The sequence below is a fragment of the Anabrus simplex genome, chromosome 4 (genome assembly GCF_040414725.1).
Source record: "Anabrus simplex isolate iqAnaSimp1 chromosome 4, ASM4041472v1, whole genome shotgun sequence".
Classification (NCBI taxonomy): domain Eukaryota; kingdom Metazoa; phylum Arthropoda; class Insecta; order Orthoptera; family Tettigoniidae; genus Anabrus; species Anabrus simplex.
This window is the reverse complement of record NC_090268.1, coordinates 242,885,950-242,911,600: the sequence shown is the minus strand read 5'-3', so window position 1 is coordinate 242,911,600 and position 25,651 is coordinate 242,885,950. Positions and strand designations below refer to the sequence as shown.

Below are 25,651 nucleotides of genomic sequence, written 5' to 3'. Positions count from 1 at the left end.
TATGATCACTGACTTCTGCTAGCTCTCACATTTCAGTAGCTACCACCCGGGAACAGCTTTAATGCTTGGCATAGCAAGCTTGCTTCACTGAGCCCCACAGTCTGTTGTTTGCTTCGTTTGAGATACAAGTGTGTGGAAAGTGTACTTTCTCCAAAAATCTGAAAATCTGAAGGAAAACACATCTACGAAGGTGCAAAAATGAAGCCATTTGATCACTGAGATGAAATTCATGTGTTCCATGACAAAATGCGAGTTTATTTTAATGAACGTTTTACTGTCATATGCATGCATAAAGGAGAATCAGAACTTAAAGATGCTAAGTATGTGTCTGTGATCGTTGATGGATCTAATCACAAAAGCTTAGTGCCAATTCTAGTTAGGTATTTGTAGTTCCCACCTGTGTAACAAATCAACTATAGCCACAGGATTGACATGTTTAAACAGGTTATAACTAGAGCCCTGCACGGATGGGGATATCTGCTAATTTACAGTCTTGGCGGATACAAACTGTATGCCAGTGCGGATAATTTTGCTGATAATTTCCAAATAATGATGTTTATTGATTTTCACTCAGGTATACTCTTGCTTGTGGTTAGGTATAGGAGAATGGTGATATATAGAGCCTTGAGACCATAAAGTTGTAAATCTGACCTAAGCCCAACTGGCTTCTGCCAGCAATTAGTGGAAGAAAGGAACAAAGGTCAATACGCCGGTAGTTGTAGCAAGAGAAAATCCCTCATAAACCTGTGACCGTAGGGGTTCTGGTGCCATATGTCAGGCCTATTGTATTATGTTAATAGATTTATCCGTTTCAAAATCTTGGGTGTAATATACTATAGGTAAATATTTATAATATTCGTGGATAACCATTTGAGGATGCGGATAACTATTCGTGGATGCGGATGAAGGAAGTGCAGATGCGGATGTTCTTTTGTATATCCGCGCAGGGCACTAGTCATAACCTGACCACAGCAGAAATTGAAGATGAACATTACAAATATATTACGATGTCATTTTACATATACACAAGAGTACTGGTCGTGGTGATTATTGTTTTAAGAGGAAGTACAACTAGGCAACCATCCTCTATATAACACTAATCAGAGAGAAAAAATTGAAGGGGATCGACACTTCGAAAAATGAAGGTATCAGCGAAAGGAAGACAAGGGCCATGAAGAGCATGAAAATGAAAGACTCGCTAGGCCTCGAGTACTCCAATACCATCGGGGTCGGAAATGAACAAGAGTTGACCAAGAGAGGCCGGATAGGATAGACGAAAGTGAGGAGCCTGGCAGAAGTGGAAGCAATGCCAAGACGCAGCTAAGGGCCCCTGTGGTCACCAACCCACGCTCCAAAGTTCAGAGCCCCTGAGGCCCTTTTTAGTCGTCTCTTACAACAGGCAGGGGATAGTGTGGGTGTTATTCTACTGCCCCACCCACAGGGGAAAATACACAAGAGGATAAGTCACTCAGTTAATGCTGGAGTGAGATCACACATAGACATACAAGACAACCAGGGGACATTCTAAACAGAATATGTGAATGATCATATCAACAGACCCACAAATTGAGAATGTCCCCTCAGACATTCACAACAACAGTTACAAGATCATTCATCACAATCGAAGAATAATAAGTGCTCCTTAAAACAAATATTGATGATGATAATGATGCTTGTTGTTTAAAGGGGACTAACATCGAAGGTCATCGGCCCCAAAACAAATATTGTCCAAAACTCCAACAACATTAGAATACATTGACAAGAGTCTTACACATCAGTAGAACATCTTAATATATTTCGACCAATCCAATTTTAACTATACAACTGTAACATTACCAAGAATTAAGCAGACCAACACCCCACATACTTAAACCAAAAATGTCTCCACAGAATTACAGTAGAGGGTTTATTTATTTATTTATTTATTTACATAGTTTACGCCACATTGGAGCACTTAAATCAAACCCAAATACATTTACGTTAACAAAGAATTAACTGAAGATTTAGCTTGCATCATCTTCTTCCTTTCCCAAAACCTCTTCATTCTGGCTGACCTGGCTGCCCTTTCTTCATCAGATATGACATATTGTTTATGTTGTACAGTTTTTAATGATAATATTATTTGTTTGTTCTTGAGAATCCCTTTTTCTTCTCTATTTTCAATTTGCTTCATTGTATTTTTTTTTTTTTTTTTTTTTGCTAGTTGTTTTACGTCGCACCGACACAGATAGGTCTTACGGCGACGATGGGACAGGAAAGGGCTAGGAGTGGGAAGGAAGCGGCCGTGGCATTAAGGTACAGCCCCAGCATTTGCCTGGTGTGAAAATGGGAAACCACGGAAAACCATTTTCAGGACTGCCGACAGTGGGGTTCGAACCTACTATCTCCCGAATACTGGATACTGGCCGCACTTAAGCGACTGCAGCTATCGAGCTCGGTCATTGTAATATTCAGCTCTTCTAAATCATTCTGAACTTCTTTAAACCAATTATTTTTTGTTTTACTTTTCCAAAAGTAATTAAATAGTTGTTTTATTATCCTATTATCATTTAATCTAGAAAGATGACAGAAAAAGGCAATTCTTCTTTTTCTCATCGTATCTATTATGGATTCACTTTCCCACCAACTGCATTAGGCAATAATCTCCATTGTCCATCCACCTGATGTTTTTTAGTGATTGTTCTGAGTATCCTTCTGTCAACCTTTTGCAGTGTATCAGTTGTTGCTTTGGTGTTCAATTTAAATAGTGTTTCACAAGCATAAGTCACTTCAGGTTTAATGACGGAACAGTAATGTTGAAGTTTAGCATTTATTGAAAGAGATTTTTTCTTGTACGTTGGCCATGTAATTCGTTGTGCTTTTTTTTAACTTAAATGTTCTGCTTTCTATTGATGATTTTTCAGTGGTGTTCCAAGTTATAATTTCACCAAGATATTTAAACTTATTCACAATTTTAATTTGTTTGATATTGGCTAAGGTAATGGTTGGTGCTGTAACAGGGAAGGTTGGCATTATTTCTGTTTTTTTCATATGAAATTTGCAATCCAACTTTTCTTGCTATGTTATCAAGTTCTTCTATTTGCAATTGAGCTTCTTCCATATCATTAGCAAGTAGTGCAAGATCATCAGTGAATGCTAAACAATTGAGTCTTATTTTTCTGCCAATCTTGATGTTAGGTTGACAAATCTTATTCCATTCCCGCACGATTTTTTCCAACACACAGTTAAACAATAATGGTGAGAGTCCATCTCCCTGCCGAAGTCCAGTATTAATGTCAAATGGCTTTGAGAGTTCATTTCTAAATCTGACTTTAGATTTAGTGTTCTTAAGGGTAATTCCAATAAGGTGAATAAGTTTTCGACGTAAACCAAATTCTTTTAGGATATTCAATAATGACTCACGATGGATACAACAAAAGTGATAACTAACTTTTTGTTTCTAACCCTATGATGCTTCATAATCCACTTTAAACTGATTATTTGATCTGGACAGCTTCTCCCTGGACGAAAGCCTCCTTGGTATTCTCCAAGTTCACAGTCAAGTTGTTCTTGAATTCTCATGTATAATAACTTTGAAAAAATTTTGTAAGTAATATCCAGCAATGATATCCCCCGATAATTGTTGGGATCTGATCTATCACCTTTCTTATGTAAAGGGTGTATTATCGCCATAGTCCACTCTTCGGGCATTTTTTCAGTATTCCAAATGTCTATGAGGTATTTATGTAAATTCTGAATGGTTTGTGAATTAGCATTCTTCCATATTTCTGCAGTTAGTTGATTCTCCCCTGAAGCTTTGTAATTTTTAAGTGAATCGATGGCTTTCAACACTTCATTGTAATCTGGTGGTATAACCTTTTCTATTGGTGTTTTATTTTTTGAATGAAGGTCATACTCTAGGTATTGTGTTGGTTCTTTGCTATTAAGTAATTCTTGAAAGTAATGAGCTAATATTACTGCATTCTCTTGGTTACCAAGTGCCAGTTTTCCATTTGTATTTCTCATCATAAGTGTTGGTGGATATACTTTGATTGGTATTGTCAAAACGTTTTATAAAAATCCCTCATCTTATGTTGTATGAATGCTTCATCTATGGTGTTTAATGATTCTTTGTGATAATTTCTCTTAACCCTTCTGATTTCTTTGGCTGTTTGTTTTCTAGCATTATTTAGTTCTTCACGGGACTTTTCTGTTCTCTTTTGTTGATCATTCAACCATGCTTTGTGCCTGTTTTGAATCGCTGTGTCACACTCCACATTCCACCAAGCATGTTTCTTTCGTTTTTTAACAGGAGCAATTTCTTCAGCAATGGTTTTTAATTTTTCAATTACCGTCCCCAAATTGTGGCTTAGAGGAGTTTTAGATCTTTCAAAATACAGTTTATTATTAATTAAATAACTAGGGTCATACTTCTTCCTCCTATTGGATTTGGATATTTTGTTCTTCTTTTTTGGCGTTAATTTTATTTTAATCTTGGAAATATAGTGATCTGAATCTATGTCTACCCCACAGAGTACTTTCACATTATAAATTTCTTTGTGATAATTCTTGTCCATGGCCACATGGTCAATCTGGAACTCCCCCAATTTAATATTAGGGCATTTCCAAGTCATTAGTTTGTGTGGTCTTCTTTTAAACCTTGTAGATTCCAAAATTAATCCATGATCTATACAAAGATCAATTAATCTTTGACCATTTTTATTTGTAAATTTATGCGCTGGCCATTTACCCACTACTGTACGAAATCATTTTTCTTTACCTATTTTAGCATTAAAGTCACCAAGTAAAATTTTAATATGTGTATCAGGGATACCTGAAATAAACTGGTCGAATTCTTCCCAAAATTTTTCTGTTTCTTTCTTTTCTTTGTTATTTTTGTCATTCGTTGGGGCATGGACATTTATCAATGTGTATGTTTTATTCTCTACTTTAACCGTTAGGAGTGCCATTCTTGGGGAGGTCGAAGAAAAAGCTTCAATTGAATCTAATACGCTGTTATGTACCAAGAATCCTACTCCAAATTGAGGAACAATCTTCATCACTCTTTTCCCTGGAGGACCTTTGTAAAGGCGATATCCTCCTGATTGTAATGGGTCCTGATCTGTATTGCGCAATTCTTGAAGAGCTGTTATCTGGTCCAATACATCTGTTAAATGTTTTAACTTGCCAAGTTTCATAATTGAATTGATATTTAATGTTGCAAAAAATGAAAATTGTCCTGGTTTATTGAATTTCAGTCCTTTCTTAACCGTATGTGTCTGCATGTCATCCGTTGGGCTTCCAGGCGCTCCGACTCGCCTTGATCTTCTACGTGACACCCCACCGTATCCGAGTGGTGTCTTTCTTAGGACCTGCTGATTTTGTATGTCCAAACCGGTGGATTTATTCGTGAGAAGACTAATCATATTTGGCTGATTATCTGATCAATGATCAATATTTCTGACCGTAGTCAGGGTTTACCATTCCAGATGTGATCTGGAAGGATGATTAATGAAATATGAATTGATGAATGATGAATTTGCGGAGTGGAAAAAAATGGAAGGGATCCGACACTTCGAAAAATGAAGATATCGGCCATAGGAAGACAAGGGCCACGAAGGGCGTGAAAATGAAAGACTCCCTAGCCCTCGCAAACCTAATAGCGTAGGGGTTGGAAAAGAACAAGAGTTGACCAAGAGAGGTCAGATAGGATAGATGAAAGTGAGGAGCCCAGGACAAGTAAGTGGAAGCAATACCAGGACTCAGCTAAGGGCCCCGTGGTCGCCAACCCACACTCCAAAGTTCAGAGCCCGTGGGGCCCCTTTTAGTCGCCCCTTACGACAGGCAGGGGATACCGTGGGTGTTATTCTACTGCCCCCACCCACAGGGGGAGAGGGTCTATTATTATAAATAAGGAAAAAGTGTTCATCATAACAATCAATTCCAAATATTTTCATATTACAATAAGGCATAAAGACAAAGTACAAAAAAAAAGTATATTAAAGAACATTCTAGTACTGTATGTATTGTATTTACCCCACATTTGATTGTGTACAGTACGTACACAAAAGGTGTCTTACGATCAAATGCACTTATATTTTATGAATATTACAGGCAACAACACACCTGATATGTTCAAAATAATCCCAAGAGAAATATTTTGAAGTGTTGTAGTAATTTTGTCAATTGGAATGTTTAATGTCCATATTTTGAAAAACATTTTTTAGAACCACATCATCATGTTTTATAGAGATAATATCAACCCAATGGAATGTTAAGATGTATGTTTTTTTTACAACCGTCTTTATGTCACACCTACTCAGATAGGCCTTATGGCGACGATGGGATAGGAAAGGCGCAGGAGTGGGAAGGAAGCGGCCGTGGCCTTAAGACATATATACAAATACATCAAATAAAATGGACTTTAAATTTAATAAATGTTAATAGTCGTACATATACTACATGTGACATATTAGATTAAGTTAAGTGTGTATGCATGTTATATCTAGAGCCCTGCACGGATGCAGATATCCGCGAAGTTAGTGTCTTGGAGAATACAATCTTTATAGCAGTGCGGATAAGATTTTCACTCAGGTATACTCTTATTTTTGTTTGTGGTTAGGTGACCCTTGACACTGGTATGGGAAAATAGTGATATATAAAGAGCCTTGAGATCATAAAGCCAAAAATCTGACCTAAGCCTAGCTGGCTCCTGTCCTCAATGGAAGTAAGGAACAAGGGTCAAGGAAGTCCCTCATGAAACTGTGACTGTAGGGGTTCTGGTGCCAAGTGTCAGGCCTATTGTATTATGTTAACAGATCTATCCATTTCAATATCTTGGGTGTAATATACCGTAGTTAAATATTTACAATATCCGCGGATAACCATTCACGGATGTGGGTGCGGATGCGGATATTATTTTGTATATCCGCGCAGGGCTCTAGTTATATCTTCCCCAAACGATGTATCTAGGCTGAAGATGACCTCAAGGAAAGGTTGAAACTAGTCCCAATGTATAATAAACAATAATAATATAATAACATATGGTATTGAATAGATGGACCTGCCCATCCTATTGAAAGTAGTAAATCATCAATACGGATCAACAAAATGAAATTAATTTCATGTCACAAGAGACTAACTCACAATATTGTTTTTATTCCTACACTTTTACTAGTATGCCATATGGAGCTTACACAAAAATAAAATTATGTAGATAATTTTAAGAACTATGAATTTTTAGCAATATACTCTATAAACAGTAATATTTCATAATGTTTTAATTCTAGAATAATCCACTGAGGATGACTCAAATGGACTCAAAACATGCTTGGGTGGAATAAAATCTTCAACTCAGCAGATGAAAAATGTATTGAATAGGAGGATTTTTGTATTATTGTGAAAGTTTAACCATCAATACGGAATGAATTCTATAACCTGTAACCTAATAGCATTACAGGTGTCGCAATGGAATATGTTCCCAAGGAGTAGCAGTTCGAGCCCAGAATCTCAGCAGAGGAGCATCACCCAACATTTCTTATCCCTGCTTTCCTTTCAGGATTTCTACCATGTTTTTGTTTGCATACATGTCTGTTGTTTGTGTATATTGTTCTGTGTACTACGGGTTAACCATATCTTTGTGTCTATGATTTCTTACTATTTCATTCGTACTGTTCATGAGTTCAGTCTCACTGTATTGGTTATTGGTTCTGTAGGGTCTCGCTTCATGTTTGTGTGTGTATTACGGTTTCATTTGGCCCAGATATATGGGACAGTAGTTCATTATATGCAGTATCCAAGAATTCTAGGTGCTAAAATATTTGGAGATTAATCAGGGCAACATGATAGATACAATGGGAGACTTAGCTTAATAGGTAATTCCGAAATGACAAATTGTGATGAATTTTGAAGAATACAGGATGTACCAAAACTAAATGGCAAAAATTAAGGAATGGATTCCTCACGTAGACAGAAGAAAAAAAAGTTATAACAACATGGGTCTGGAAACGTATACTTACAGATTTATTCAAACTTCTGTACATTTACACCGAACGTCTGTAATGGCAGCTGAAACACTTTGAGCACGTATCAGAGGAAATATTCAAAGTGACGACCTTCAGCTTGAATACCAGCCGCCGCTCGTCGTCGCATGCAGTTATGCACGCAATCAAGAATGCCTGGTGTAGTGCGTACTGCCTGACAGGATGTCACATTGCGCTCACATAAAATTACTTAAATTGGATCAGGAGTCGCATACCATAGAGACTTAACGTGTCCTCACAGGTAAAAGTCAAGAGGGTTCAAGTCAGGAAAGCGTGGTGGCCAAGCAATCGGTTATACTCTACCTATCCAACGCTCAGGAAAATGGGCATTCAGGTACCTGCGGGCAGGCAGACTGAAATGTGCGGGAGCACCATCATGCATGAAAAACATTTGTTGACGGGATGCAAGTGGCATGTTTTCCAAGTAATCAGGCAATGCAGTACACAAGAAATTCGTGTAGTTCTGTCCAGTAAGCCTATTCGGAAGAACGTAGGGACCTAACAAGAAATCACGAACAATGCCTGCCCAGATGTTAATGGCGAACCTCTATTGATGAGAAGATTGGATGACTGCGTGAGGATTTGTATCACTCCACATGTGTTGATTATGGAAATTCAGTATTCCGTCCCTTGCGAATGTCGTTTCGACTGTGAACAACACAGAAGCTGCGAAGTTAGTCATTATGCCGCACTGTTGTAGGAACTACCGGCGGAACGTTACTCTTGCAGGATAATCCGCAAGAGACAAGGCTTGTACACGCTGCAGATGATATGGATACAACAGGTTTTCTGGCAGCAGTCTCCAGATCGTCGTGTGCGGCCTATTCCTCTGCAAGCCTAACCTCCTAGTGCTGATTCCAGGACTTTCATCCACAGTGTTGAGTAAAGCTTCTTCCTCCTCAATGGTTGTACTGCTTGACCATCCCCCGGTTTCTGGTGGTCGTGCAAAACTCCCGTAATCAAAGAGGCAGCGATGGATTCCTTCAAATGTCTTTTGGTCCAGCAGTCTGCGCCTTGGGTATCATTCCAAATACATGCGACGTGCCTTCAATGCATTACCATGCGCCAAACCATACATGTACTGCATGCTCGCAAGCTCTGCGTTCATGTACCTTAGCACTTCAGAGTGCCTGCAAACCACAATTACAATCACTGTTAAATACAAAAAACGGACACCATGCACCAAATCACATACGGCTACGGCTACTTCGGTTAACTTCACTTAAGTGAGCAGACTGCAAACCACAATCACTAATCACAGATACCAAATGTGTTAAACAAACTGAAAACTACAATCACGAATCACAAATAACAGACGTGTTATCGGAAACGGCTAAGCTGAAAGATGCTCGGATATCATGCGTGAGAGCTAAGGTATTTTAAGACTCACATCAGATTCATTCACAACACGATTACTTATGTAACAATTGTAACCGGTGTCTCAATTTTTTTTGCAGCAAACAGGACATGCAAATTATTACTAACATTAATTGGTATCACAAAGTTTGAATAAATCTGTAAGTATACGTTTCCAGACCCATGTTGTCATAACCTTTTATTCATCTCTGTATGTGAGGAATCCATCCTAAATTTTTGCCGTTGAGTTTTGGTACACCTGTATTTATCCACGTTTCAAACTTTTCATAATATTATTTACAAATGTTAGGTGATTAAGAGATAAGAAACTCGTAGTGGTCCTTATTGAAGTGAGATCACTATTAAGTTGAAAGAAGATATATGGTGGGTCAACCTTTCAATACTGGTCGAAACCAGTACCAATTATAATTAAGTACAACTTACATTTCTTATTTTAATAGTATTGAAAGGTTGAACCATCATATATCTTCTTTTAACTTAAAAGTGTTTAGCGAGTCATTAACATAAACTTCAGGCACACGAGTTTCCTATTGCTTCTGCAAGTTCACTCCCCCCCTCTTTAGATTCATGTATTTGTGGTCATCCCCATTTAATAGCATTTTGCCAATTGGTAAATAAATTATGTTTTTATCACCTATTTTACAGTTCACATTTCATAGAATTATGAACTTTTTCCTACAGACCAGTTATGTGGATGACTTTTAGAGAGAAACGCCATTTCCAGCCGTACTATCTCCTGATGAGCTAGCTCAGTGCAGTTAGGACAGGGTAGGGTGCAATAAGAACTCACCACGGAGTTAGTCATCAGCTCTTGGACTTTAACTTTCCAAAAGACCACCGCCGGTACTTACCTAAATTTTCTTCGTATTGGAAAAACGTTTGTAAGGAATATTCTAAATCATGTTTTCAATGGGCAATTTTTCTGTAAAACCAACCGTAAAATAGAGTTTTAAGTGTATCCCCCCCCCCCCCCCCCCCCTTCTGAAGCCTCCTGTGTCGAATATTTAAGAACAACTTAGGCTATAAGATCCCACTAGTCCTTACCTTAAACTTAAATACTAAACTTCATGTAAATCCCTCAAATCGTTTTCCTGTGATGTTGTAACAGACAAAAATTAAACTGCACCCAACATAAGCTTTTTTTTGTCCTGTCCAGTGTAAACACTAAGAACATACTGTAGTCCTTCATAAATGAAGATAGATTGTGGGCATCTTCATGGTCTATACTGACGCATGTGCGATAAACTGATATAACTTGAAAACAATATTGTCTCACCCATGGATAAATTGACGTATCCACACAGACGCACACGAGGTGCAGTCAGTTGGTACAATTAATTTTATTCACATATATTCACAAATTAACACACACATAACCTTAACCACAGTATCAAAACACTTCACTTTGAGAATATCAACAAACATACAATATTATATAGAAGGAAGGATCCATCTCTCAATACTTGTTATTTTGAACCAAATAGAAGATACAACCTATTCATTTGGGACTGGTTTCAACACATTTGAAGTGTCATCATTAGCCAAATAGCAAAGCAGTGCAAAAATTAAGTCATAAAGATCTAAAAACACATAATAGAATGATCACAGACAAAAAATTAACACTATTTCATGCCGAAGCAATTCCAGTTGATGTTCATAACACAATGATCACAGTCAAAGGAGTAAAAAGAACGCCACTATTTCATGCTGAAACAAATCCAGTTGAGGTTCATAAGCAGATCTAGTATAATCCTGTTATGCCGCATTCACATATGTAAACGTATGAAGATGTATTTCAGATCAATAACGAGTTAAAGGACTTGTTCTAATATGAAAACTTGAAGGATAACTCGTTATGAAATTGAACTTGTGATATGCAGTTACGTATAGTTGTTGCTATTTGCCGTTTGTTTCTCCGGCCGAAGAGTAAAAGGTGACGTAATTGAAGTCTTAGGAAAACAGTGTAGGACTTAATTTTGACAATTCAAAGCGGATATATAAAATTTTAAAAAATTTAAATCGTTAAAAAGAATAAAACCAAATAAAAATATATACAAAATAGGAAGAAATTTTAAAAGAAATTACAATGTGAGGCTCAATTCGAACAGCTTGCTGTGGTGATTGATAAATGAATGGGAGATGATAAATAGAGAAAAGGGTGGGGAATAATGAGCGCTTATTAGAGGGTGGGAAGGAAAGGAAAAAATGGGGGGTGGGGTATCTAAAGAGGATCATGGGAGTGTTGTGGAAGGACAAGTAGCATGAGAGTGTATTTTGTAAATTGTGAAAGATTGATCGCTTACTTGTTAACTTGAGGTTATTTAAAATGGAGATGAGAAAATCGAAAAGGGCGTTGGGCTTATCAGAAATACCATTCACGTTAAGATTTGGATTCAAAAACTGGTCAAGGTGTATAAAACAGTTTTCAGTGATGTCTAGGAGAGGGCCTTTATTTAGAGTGCTGAGAATTTTAATATCTTGGTCTATCGTAGTGAAAATATGTTTTGTGTCATGTATATGTTGCCCCACTGCCAAAAATCTGTTGCATTTTATTGCATTAACGTGTTCAAAGTATCTAATTTTGAAGTTAGGACCTATGCAAGATGAGTTACAGTTGTTGCCCTTAAAACCGTATACACCCGACTTAGAAAAGACACTTGTTTTATTTAAGGAGTTGGAGTTATGTAAATGTCTCTATTATTAGTTCGAAAAGAAATCATGCTATTGTGTTTTTTGAAGACATTAGCAATACTGTAGGCATTTATATTGAATGTGCATGCGGAGTAAGCAGCTGGTTTAGGATTATCTCTTAAGTATGTTGTGTTAGGATGGTGTTTAAATTTGTTAATTATTTGTTCAATGAAATATCTATTATAACCATTTAATTTGGCGATGGAGCGGATGATATTTAGTTCTTTATTTAAGTTATGCTTTGATAGCGGAATTTTGAAGGCACGGTTAACCATACTGTTGTACGAGGCGCATTTATGTGTCTGTGGGTGCAGAGTCTTGTTTTATGATATTAGCTGTATGTGTGGTTTTCTACAAATCATATACTGTATGATAATGAGGAAGGTAATCTGCTTATTGTTATATCTAGAAAATTAATTGATTTGTTTGATTCTGTTTCAAGAGTGAATTTAATATGCGGATCAATTTTATTGAGGTTATTAAGAGTGGAGGCTGCAATAATTACTATTATCTAGGATCACAAATGGGTCATCTACATGTCTGGCCCAAAATAATACGTGTTTAAAGTCATTGTTGTTGTCACAGGTGATCAATATAGTGGAAGTGGAAAGTGTTTTTGAAGACTTTATTTGTAAAGTATGATATAATGTTTTATTCGTAATGACCTAACCTGTACTGTGTAATATTTGTAACATATGTATTTGTAAATAGTAGATTTCAATACTGTACTTACTGGAAGTATCTAGAAAATTGTTGAACAGGGTGTGTGCCTTTTGTGGGTTATGTTTTCTAGAAGGAATTTTTACTATTCTGGAAATGGAAGATTCGCGAATGTGTGTATTCGAGAATGTTAGTTAAAGTTCGCGACCGGAATAGGAATTGTGATTGGTGAACCTAGGAGGGGATGGGCGGACTCATGCATTCTGAATGGCTACTCCAAGGCCTGAGTTTTCCTATATATAGTGAGCGAGGCAGTGTTCGCGATAATTCGGTCTTGTCTTAGCCTGATCTGCCTTAAGTCTGTGTTGGTCTGCGTCGTATGTGAGGCCTCGCTTCCGGGATGGCGCACCTTTGGGTAAGCACTCTTACTTTCCGTTCCGGTTAAAATTTCCGTAAGGTTCAGTTGCTATTTCGTATAGGAGTCTGCCCTAGCCTAACCTAGATTCGCCAAATTAATTATTTATGATGCCTTAGCTTTTCTGCTGGGGTTCCCTGTTTGTTTTTGAGGCATTCCCATTTCTTACTTCACTAAAGATGTAGATTGTAATTTAATACATTTACCTTGGGTTTTGCCTCTGGTAGTTCAGTGTCTCTTGATGCACGAGTTTAGGAGAGTACATTCACTTCACTGTAAATTCTATCTCCTTTTTAAACTACTAACTTGCATTGTACTACTGTATTTGTAACTAGTTGTATAGTTGGTTTGAAGTTTGAAACTTGTAGTGAAGCCCATTATCAAAGAAACTCTAAGATATGTATATCACGGAGATTATAGTTCGTAAGTTGTAAGCTGGTGGTTTTTGTTCAGAATGTATTTATAAAATTTCGCTTGTAAATAATATTTTTCAAATTTAAGGATCACGGTGATTTATATCGAAGTCTGCAATCTAAGCCATGTCCATGCCTGCGGTAGGGTCATGCCTGTTTCCACTTTCCTGGTTTATTATCCACTAGTTGGCCCTACTGATATTTTGTATTATGTTGTTGGCTGAGACCCGCGTAGGCCAGCTGATGTTTCTCTGCGTGTATAGTGTTTCCTGATAGTGGTGTAGCTGCTCTTACTTCCCTCCTTTATTATGTTTAGTACTTGTTTGCGTGACCACCGTAATAAAGGTTACATTGATAGCAGAGACAAGCGCTGGGTTGCCGACGAAGAAAAGTGAACCGTGATCATACCTAACCTAAAACTCCGTAAAATTTGTGGTTCGTATATCGCTTGAAATCTTGTTTCGACCTGTCAGGATGGCTCGCGCTGTTCCTAATCCTTTCCATTTAAGAAAGGCAGAACTGATTTACGAGTTAAAAATTCGCAAAATTAATTCAACAGGCAATGTCAGAGGTGACACTAGCCTGTTGAAGCAGTCCCCTGACCTACCTATAACCATACCTGAGTTAACTACAGACGAGTTGCGTGAGTCTTTGGCCGTGACTGAAGATATGTTACCTGAATTTAACGCCATTCTTGTGTCCTTTAGTGCTTCTAAGCCATCACTTGGCCAATTAGCGCGGGTTAAGGGGCAGTTATTACATTATTTAGACAGGATTAAGGATTTGTTGTCTATCGAATTGCCGGAAGTTGAGCGGTTAGGTATGATCACGGTTCACTTTTCTTCGTCGGCAACCCAGCGCTTGTCTCTGCTATCAATGTAACCTTACTAGAACAGTTTTCCAGAGTTTTCGACAGAATCAGTGGTTTGCTTGAAGGCAATAAGTTAAATAACACGGTTTCTGAAATTCAGGTGTCTATCCCATCTGAAATGAGTGACAGTGTTAATTCTGGTGATGCATCTGTTGCTGCTCAAGTGTGCAATCCGACACCTAGTGCTGGTGTTAGGCCTATTCAGGAGTCTGAGGTGAATAATGCTGCCCTGGGACTTTCCGTTTCATTATCTGGAACTAGGACACCTGTAAGTCATTCTAATGATATATCTCTTTTGCATGTTGGTACCCGTACAAGTTTTCCTGTGGTTACTGCGAATTCTGTTGTGGCTCAGTGTTTGCCCTCTATTATTAATAAACCCGGTTCAGATGCAATGGTGCAAAACCACCCCCCTGTCTTAGCGCCACCGGTATCAAGTTGCATAATCTCTACACAACCGGCTAATGCCCAAATGGTCTCTCAGGTTAGTGAGAACCTTTCTCAAATGAGGTTATCTGCCCCTGTAACATTGCAGGATAACTTTAGTCCTAACCTATCCTGTACTCCATCATTTTCACAAGGGCACCCGAATCAAAGGTACGAGGCCTCACTAAACCCTCTGGACTATTCTAAGCCTTCCCAAGCACCCCCTACACCTGTTTTTCCCCAGATTTTCTCCAATCTGCCTCACCCGTTGACCACTGTGTCTAAGGGTGTGTCTAAATTTTCAGCTAACTCCATTGAAGTTCTTTCCTTCCTTCGCTTTCTAACCGAGTTCAAGGATCAGGCAATAGTGTATAATCTCAGTAACGACAATGTATTTCAAGTTCTATACCCGCATGTCTCTGGAGCCCTTTCTGAGCATATTGTCAGGGCCATTTGGGAAAGATGGTCTATAGATCAGTTTCATGCCCATGTGCTTGAATATTTCATTCCTGCTAGTGCCCTGTCCGCATTAGTGCAGAAGCACTATTTCAGAGTACAACATCTCAACGAGCCGTTATCTGAATATGTCCAAGACATTAAGCTCCAAGCTAAGATTTTCCGGCTCCACTATTCAGAGGCTCCGATGGTTGCCAACATAATTGAAGGTCTCGCCCAAAACTATAGATCATATCTGGCTCTTTCACCCCGACCAGCAACGTTCACCCAGTTGGAAGCAATTACAGTGTCCGATGAAGGCATTCGATATGCTGACCGGCTACGCCTTGCATTAGCCTCACCTCCTATAAGCATGCCCTCTCCTCAGGATTCTAAAACCACCCCGTCACCTGCTTCCAACTCATGCAATCCTCGTTCATGCTTCAATTGTGGTTCCACGGCTCATCGCAAGCGGGATTGTCCTAAGGCTGGGACATAAGGCAATGCAAAAGCTGCCATGGGTAGAGGCTCTTCCACCAATTCTTCTTGCCGTAACTGTGGATCAACTAGGCATTTCTCTAGGCAGTGCCCACGTAACATTCCTGGCTCTGGACCCCAGGCCATAGTAGTGCAAGATGACTAACCGCCAGTTCTGATGGTAAATCCGAAAACATGGCTTCTTGTCTTGTCGATCATGACTGCACCTTGGTTGATTTATTTAATTCTGAGGGTAATGATTGTTCCCAGTCTGACTATGGTGTTCATTTCTTGCAATCTTATAGGATTTCTACCATACCTTCTTGTAAACTACCATATTTATACATAGAGGTAAATAATGAACCTGTCTGTGCATTACTAGACTCTGGGAGCAGTGTCACCTTGATGAGCGAGACCAGGTACGATGCTATGAAAACTGTTTGCAAGTTACCTACATTACAACCCGTGTCCTTAACCTGCCATACTGCTAATTCTAATTCGTTGAACATTGTAGGATCACTAGAGGTCAAGATTAGAGTCCGTGATTTCACCTGGAAAATGCCAGTACTAGTGGCAAAGGATTTATCCTGCCAATTCATATTGGGTGCAAATTTTATTGTTAAGACAGGCATGATTTTGGACCTCCAGTTCAACAGATTCCATTTTAAATTTTGTGCAAGAACCTTTGAGCTGTGTGATCGCTCCCCTATTCTGCCTTGTCACGTTAACGCAGTTCCTGGAGATTCTGACGAACCCAAGGCTTTTGATTTTAATCACTTATCCGAAGAGCAGGCCAATCAACTTAGAAAACTCTGTGATAAGTTCCCTGATGTCTTCACCGACAGGTTAGGTGTCACCAGTGTATTAGAATACAAAATTGAGGTTACAGATAACATACCTGTTCGCTCTCCCCCGTACCGGTTGTCACCTCCCAAAATGAAAGCCCTGAAGGCTATCATTGATCAAATGCTCGCTGACGGAGTGATACACCCGTCCAAGTCAGCCTATTCTTCTCCAATGTTTCTGGTTCCTAAACCGCAAGGTGGTGATCGGCCTGTAGTCGACTATCGGATGTTGAACCGTAAGGTAGTCCTCCAATCTGTCCCACTTCCTGATTTGCACTCTTGTTTTTCTTGGTTCGCTAATGCAAAAATTTTCACCACCTTCGATTTAAATCAGGCTTATTACCAGATACCCCTTGCCGAAGAATCCAACCATCTCACTGCATTTGCAACCGATTGGAACCTATATGAATTCGAACGCGTCCCTTTTGGTCTGGCGACTGGAGCGGCTGTCCTTACACGGTTACTAGATTATGTCTTATCGGACATAAGTTCGTTTATAATTACCTCGATGATCTCGCAATTTTTAGCGAAACCTTCGAAGAACACCTACTCCATCTCAAGGAAGTGCTTGAAAGACTGTGTAAAGCAGATCTAACCCTCAAGGCATCCAAGGTTTCCTTCGCACAACCCCAGATGTCCTCCTTAGGACATATTGTGTCGGGGAGGGGTGTCTCAATCTATCAGTCTCTTACTGCCGCCATCCAGAATTTTCCCCCTCCAAAGGACGTCAAGGCTGTAGCCAGATTCATTGGCATGGTTAATTTCTTATTCATCGGCATGGTTAATTTCTTTCGCAAATTCATTCCCAATTTTGCTGGACGTGCAGCCCCATTAAATGCTTTGAGAAGAAAGGATGCCAAATTTGTGTGGGGTGATGCCCAACGTGAAGCCTCCATGGACTTGAAATCTGCCTTATGTAACGTTCCTGTACTGGCTATGCAAGACTTTTCTAAATGCTTCATCCTTCAGACTGACGCCTCTTCCTCAGGCATATCCGGAGTTCTTCTACAGGAATTTCAAGAAGGGCGTCATCCTATTTCTTATGCTTCACGTGCCCTGAATCCTGCTGAGTGGAATTATTCCATTTATGAGTTGGAAGCCTTGACTGTTATCTTCTCTTTAGAACGGTTCAGAATGTACCTGGAACATCATCCTTTCGATCTGAAAACTGACAATCAAGCGTTGAGCTGAGTACTGGCCAAGCCGCGAAAGACCGGTCGTCTAGCACGTTGGGCAGTGCGCATATCAGCTTTTGTTAATGTAGTTCTCACCGACTCTCCCTTCCTTTTCAAGGATACATCCAAACATCAAGAGGACGATGCCGAGTTAAAAGGGATTATCGACAGGATTAAATCCTCTATTCTTAAGAATGGTGTCCTGTGTTGCCCTGCTCGCGGTCGTAGAGACCCCAAAACTGTAGTCCCAACTAACCTGGTCCAGGCTCTCTTCATTTTCATGAATCCCCAGTGGGCGGTCATCTGGGCGTTTTCAAAATGAGAGAGAAGATTCGTAACCACTTCATTTGGAAATCCATGGATAGTGAGATTCGTACCCTTGTCAAGTCCTGTAAGATTTGTAACATCAGCAAACCCGCCCCGAATACTCATCTAGGTCTCTTGTCTTCTGAGCAAGCTTCTCACCCAGTGGAAAGACTGTTCATAGACTATATCGGACCCTTCCCGAGATCTCGGAATGGTCATCGTTTCATACTTGTGTGTGTTGATGCCTTTTCGTGTTTTACGTGGCTGTTCCCCACTCGGATGGCTAACGCCAACACCACCATCTCATGCTTGAAACAGATATTCGCCTCGTTTGGACCCTGTCAATTCTTGGTAAGTGATAACACAAGAAACTTTACTTCTGCCCAGTTCCGGAATTTCTGTTTTGATCTATCCATTGCTCATGTAACCACTACCCCGTATTACCCGAAGCCCAATTATGCTGAGAGAGTGAATCGTAACCTGCGATCTGCCCTCATCGCTTATCACTCCTCAGACCACTCCAAGTGGGATTCCTCACTGAATTGGTTGTCATTTGCATTTAACACTGCTGTCCATGAAAGCCACAAGCAAACCCCTGCTTCGTTAATGTTGGCTTTTACTCCAAATTCTCCTCTATCTAAACTATGGTCAATTAATGATCTTCTGCCCGACGATACCAGCCCAGAAAAGATTCGAGCTAATTGGCACCGTGCACGAAAGAACTTGAAGGTTTATTACGCTAAGGTCCAGCGTAATTACAACCATGGGCAAAGGCCGCACGAGCTCTCTGTGGGTGACCACATGTTTGTTAAAACACATCCCGTCAGTAGTGCTGCGGACCATGTTATCAGTAAGTTGGCCCCCAGATTTCGAGGTCCTTGCACCATCTTAAAGTTCCTTACCCCGGTGACATTATTGGTGAGCGATCCCGAAAGGAAAAGGATCAGCAGAGTTCACCTCTCCCAAATCAAAGTACCTTAAGTCTGGTAGGGAAGGGTAAATACCATTGTTGATGACCATGTAGATTTAGTTGTAAGTTATTTGTAAGAATTTAATTATAAAATAATTTTAATGTAAGGTATTTATAAGGTCTTAGTTATAAGATAATAATACGTTTGGTTGCAAGTTAGTTGTAAGTAATTGTGAAGGTGAATACTTTAGGTATCCTCTAGTGTAATGGATTTAATATTATAAGTTAGGTAGGTTTTAGTTTAGGGTCACTCCTTGGAATTTGTTCCCCTCACTTTCAGGTTTAGGGTAAACTCCTATAGTTTCCTTTCACCCCCACCATAATCTTGTCAGATGTATTATAGATAGCAGTGCTTACCACGGGGCTAGTGCCATAATATCCCTGGTGTGCGATGGCGAGTTCCTACTGCATACTTATTAAGCCACCCTTTGGGTGACTGCGCAAGATCTTTGAGCCTAGCAGCATACTTTCCTTAAGTATTCCCTTGTCTGCTGCGGTTTGTTTGTGTTACAGTGGCTGCAGTGACCAGCTTCTTCGGACAGCAACCTGGGCCTGGACGGTGTCTCACCCTGCTGCTTATCTGGTGCAAGATACCACTGGACTGCAATTACATGGCTACCTCGATCGAACTGAAATTGAATTGAGACTGGCGGCAGACGACCGTGTCGGCAGCCGCATCATCAGCAAGAACCTGTGGCCTAACTGTGCTGTGACTGGTGTGGAAAAGTAGTGCAAAATACTGAGTCCATAACTCGCCTAATAGGAGGCTTTGAACACCGTTTAGCAACAAAGTGAGAAGTTCCTGGCTGAATAACATTTGGCAGAAAGAAAGTGTGTACATCCTTTGGTGGACAGAGTACAAATTGTCTAAACAATTGTAAAAGGTTCAGAAGGCGTTTTAAAGATGTAATGCGACTATCCATGTTGATTTTTGTGATATTGATTGAATAGGTGGATCTATGAACACCTTTATTTTTTTTTTAAATTATTAGTGAATCGTAAAATCTTGGCTACTAAAAGGACCTTTGGTGTGCTGACAGTTTGTTTGTTATCAGAACGTCTACTTCAAGAAGTCGTGTGTGTTAGAGTAATGTATCTTTACCATCTGTACTGTGTGGGAACATTTTATCGCTTTCTCCCCAAGGAAAGTAGGTTAATGGTCTAGCGTGGCTCGACTTTCGGGGGGAGGAAGATGTCACAGATGATCAATATAGTGGAAGTGGAAAGTGTTTTTGAAGACTTTATTTGTAAAGTATGATATAATGTTTTATTTGTAATGACCTAACCTGTACTGTGTAATATTTGTAACATGTATTTGTAAATAGTAGATTTCAATTCTGTACTTACTGGAAGTATCTAGAAAATTGTTGAACAGGGTGTGTGCCTTTTGTGGGTTATGTTTTCTAGAAGGAATTTTTACTATTCTGGAAATGGAAGATTCGCGAATGTGTGTATTCGAGAATGTTAGTTAAAGTTCGCGACCGGAATAGGAATTGTGATTGGTAAACCTAGGAGAGGATGGGCGGACTCATGCATTCTGATTGGCTACTCCAAGGCCTGAGTTTTCCTATACATAGTGAGCGAGGCAGTGTTCGCGATAATTCGGTCTTGTCTTGGCCTAATCTGCCTTTAGTCTGTGTTGGTCTGAGTCGTATGCGAGGCCTCGCTTCCGGGATGGCGCACCTTTGGGTAAGCACTCTTACTTTCCGTTCCAGTTAAAATTTCCGTAAGGTTCAGTTGCTATTTCGTATAGGAGTCTGCCCTAGCCTAACCTAGATTTGCCAAATTAATTATTTACGACGCCTTAGCTTTTCTGCTGGGGTTCCCTGTTTGTTTTCGAGGCATTCCCATTTCTTACTTCACTAAAGATGTAGATTGTAATTTAATACATTTACCTTGGGTTTTGACTCTTGTAGTTCAGTGTCTCTTGATGCACGAGTTTAGGAGAGTACATTCACTTCACTGTAAATTCTATTTCCTTTTTAACCTACTAACTTGCATTGTACTACTGTATTTGTAACTAGTTGTATAGTTGGTTTGAAGTTTGAAACTCGTCGTGAAGCCCATTATCAAAGAAACTCTAAGATACGTGTATCACGGAGATTATAGTTCGTAAGTTGTAAGCTGGTGGTTTTTGTTCGGAATGTATTTGTAAAATTTCACTTGTAAATAATATTTTTCAAATTTAAGGATCACGGCGATTTATTTCGGAGTCTGCAATCTAAGCCACGTCCATGCCCGTGGTAGGTCCTGCCTGTTTCCACTTTCCCGGATTATTATCCACTAGTTGGCCCTACTGATATTTCATATTATGTTGTAGTTGGCTGAGACCCGCGTAGGCCAGCTTATGTTTCTCTGCGTGTATAGTGTTTCCTGATAGTGGTGTAGCTGCTCGTACTTCCCTCCTTTATTGTGTTTAGTACTTGTTTGCGTGACCACCGCAATAAAGGTTACAGTTGTTATCAATTAAATTGTGTTCTAAAAGTCTATGTATATTCCCACTGGGATCCCTGAGGCTGGAGAACCCATAGCCAAACCATCTTGTTGATAAATTATATTGTCGAAGATGATTAAGTTATTAACTACTAATTTTAAGATGGTCATAAAATCATTAATTTCAAGTTTGCCTAAGTAACTATATGTGTTTAAATTCTTCTCAATAATAGAAAATATTTTTTTGATATTAATGCTGGGGTACATATTGACAATATCGAAAGAGTGTAGTGAATAGTGTGGTTGAATTTTTAAATTATTTAATTTCTCAACTAGTTCTATGGTTTTTTTACAGACTTATTTGATAAAAATTTGTAATTATTCTTAGGAAATTTTTGAATGAATTGTGCTAATTTGTAAAGTGGGCTGGATCTGTAATTAATAATTGGTCGAATGGGGACGTCAGTCTTATGAATGTTAGGGAGAGATATTGCAGTTGGCAGGCCTGGATTTATACTTAATAATCTCGTTTCTTCATGTTCAGTAAATAAGAAAGAATGGTTCTTTAGGGTTTGTTTAAGGAGATGTTGAATCAGTTGAGTAGGATCTTTCTTAATTATAGAAAAGGAATTATTACTGAAGTGCCCAGTGCAGTTAGGAAGTGTTACCAGTGTGGAAGAGCGGGACACCTGAAGAAGAAGTGCCCAGCCTTGACATCAGAAAACTAAGTCCGGCCCATTCTGAATTGAGGGGGGATGGGACCGGGAACAGGAATGTGCCTCAAGACCTGCCAGATAAGCAACGCCAGTCAAGTAGAGGAGGGATTGGTCAGATAGTGAGTAGTATAGGTCATCCCCGCCCAGCTATCATTTTAAGGATGGTAACAAGTATTTTTCAGCCATACTCGACAGCCAAGCAAACCATTCATTTGTCAACGGGACTGTCGCCAGATTACTACCACGTATGAAGCCTCACCATCTCGGAAGGGTAGTGGGAGTAGCGGACGGGGTAACATATTCCATCCAAGGACAAACTAACCTAACCGCTAAATGCTTGAACATGCCTACTGTAATTGATGTTGCTGTAATTCAGAACCTGATACCTGACAATTACCAAGGTCGTCTGGCACAGTGGAAATCTCCGGACTCGCAAGGATACGCTCATTATTCCCCACCCTTTTCTCTATTTATCATCTCCCAATCATTTATCAATCACCACGGCAAGCTGTTTGAGTTGAGCCTCACATTGTAATTTCTTCCTATTTTGTATATGTTTTTATTTGATTTTATTCTTTTTAACGATATAAATTATTTTTAAATGTATATATCCGATTTGAATTGTCAAAATTAAGTCCTACACTGTTTTCCTAAGACTTCAATTACGTCACCTTTTACTCTTCGGCCGGAGAAACAAATGCCTACAGGACCTGCCTAGTAACAACTATACGTAACTGCATATCACAAGTTCAATTTCATAACGAGTTATCCTTCAAGTTTTCATATTAGAACAAGTCCTTTAACTCGTTATTGATCTGAAATACATCATCTTCATACGTTTACATATGTGAATGCGGCATAACAGGATTGTACTAGACCTGCTTATTAACTTCAACTGGATTTGTTTCAGCATGAAATAGTGGCGTTCTTTTTACTTCTTTGACTATTCTCATTGTGTGATGAACATCAACTGGAATTGCTTCAGCATGAAATAGTGTTAATTTTTTGTCTGTGATCATTCTGTTGTATGTTTTTGGATCTTTATGACTTAATTTTTGCACTGCTTTGATAATTGGCTGATGATGACACTTCAAATGTGTTGAAACTGGTCCCAAATGAACAGGTTGTAACTTCTATTTAGTTCAACTTAATAACAGAGTACTGAAAGGTGGATCCTTCCTTCTAATTAATATTGTATATTTCTCTATTCAATACGGAACAATCATGAAATTTTAACTAAGTATCAACAAAGCCACTATTATAAAAACAACTGAATAACACCACAGATAGAGGTTACAACTTTGAAACACAGCAGAAAACAGATGACTGCGTATTTGAATAGGGAAACTACAAATATTGCATGTCAGCCCGGGATAAATACTTGCTATACCATCACTCTGCTAAACAACTACAGCAACTTAACAATAACTCTCAATAACTAACTTCTTCCGTCAAGATCGTCCCCTTATATATGTGCCTGGCCAGGCTTCGAGAAAGTTACATTACAAAGTATTTCATCGTGAAAATTCTAGAGTGCGTAATACACAGTTTACAATGGATGGAATATTCTCAATCGTTCTCGTCACGTATTACCATTCTGGAAATGACAGTGTGTTTCACAATTATGGATTACAATTTATATATACAGGTAAGAATAAATTATAATATTAATTTACAGGTACTTACATTAAGGAACACTGGGACTGAGGTTTGGGCATATTTTATCAAATATTTCGATTTTTCGATTTTCACATAATACTCGACCCCTTAAAATTGCGGATAAATTAGCGATATAATTTTCCATGTTCTGCCATTTTTAAAGGCACAGCGAGACATTTAAATGCCTGCTGTGCAGCCATTTAAACGCCCCTTCCTCTTCACTTCTCAAAGAACATTATCCTGCACAAGCATTTATGCGTTTTTCATCACTTTTTTTTAAAATATGGTGTATGGCACCAACACAGTACTGAAGGAGTAGTGTGTAAACCACATTGCTAAGAGAATGGGAACAGGTTTGAGACAGATGCTACAAACTTGGAAAGTGAAGGGTGTGCAGATATGTGGCCGTTCAGGTGGTCTTACTAATGCTACAATTACCTGACATCATATTAGGTCATGAATTTCTGGTGGAATACAAAGTGATCCTAGACTATGCAGCTCAAGAAGTCTTTTGGGGAAATAACTGAATAGGTGGATAAAAAAACACCTTTATAGTATTTGAACTGTTCTAGCTTTGTATCACCAATCAGGCATTCAGTTCTGTTGAATTTCATACTTACTGACATCAATTTAGTCTTCGAAAGGCTAATTTTCATACCATACTCATTGCACCTATTTTCAAGTTCCAACATATTAGACTGCAGGCTTTCGGCACAATCTGCCGTCAAGACCAAGTCGTCAGCATAGGCCAGACCGCTTACTACCTTTCCACCTAACTGAATCCCCCCCTGTCATTTTATACCTTTCAGCAGATGATCCATGTAAACAACGAACAGCAAAGGTGAAAGATTACAGCCTTGTCTAACTCCTGTAAGTACCCTGAACCAACAACTCAATCTACCACCAATTCTCACTGAAGCCAATTGTCAACATAAATGCCTTTCAATGATTTTAATAATCTACCTTTAATTCCATAGTTTCCCAGTATGCCGAACATCTTTTCCCTCAGTACCCTGCCATACGCTTTCTCTAGATCTACGAAACATAAACACAACTGCCTATTCCTCTCGTAGCATTTCTCAATTACCTGGCGCATACCAAAAATCTGATCCTGACAGCCCCTCTGTGGTCTGAAACCACACTGGTTTTTGTATATGACTTCCTCTCAACTACTGATCGCACCCTCCCTTCCAAGATGACAGTGAATACTTTACCTGGTATACTAATCAATGAGATACCTCAATAGTTGTTGCAATCCTTCCCGTTCCCTTGCTTATAGATAGGTGCAATTACTGCTTTTGTCCAAACTGAAAGTACCTTACCAACACCCCATGCTAATCTTACTACTCTATGAAGCAATTTCATCCTTGCCTTACCACTATACTTCACCATTTCAGGTCTAATTTCATCTATTCCTGTTGCTTTATGACAATGAAGTTTATTTACCATCTTTTCCACATCCTCAAGTGTAATATCACCAACATCATTTTACTCCTCCCCATGAGCTTGGCTGTTCGCAACACCACCAGGAGGATTTCCTTTAACGTTGAGAAGATGTTCAAGATATTCCTTCCACCTCTCCAGTGATTTCCTAGGATCTATTATGAGTTCACCTGAATTACTCAAAACACTGTTCATTTTTCCTTTTTCCCTCTCTTCCTAAAATTCTATATTACTGTACAGAAAGGTTTCCCTGTTGCTTGACCTAGTCTTTCCAGGTTATTAACAAAATCTTTCCATGACTTCTTTTTGGATTCAACA

The 25,651-nt window shown here is 39.1% G+C and overlaps 1 protein-coding gene across 1 annotated transcript in view; it reads right to left on the bottom strand.

The window, feature by feature from the left end:
• Gp210 (nucleoporin 210) overlaps window positions 1–25,651 on the bottom strand; it is a 461,410-nt gene that overhangs the window by 391,005 nt on the left and 44,754 nt on the right. The window lies entirely within an intron of this gene.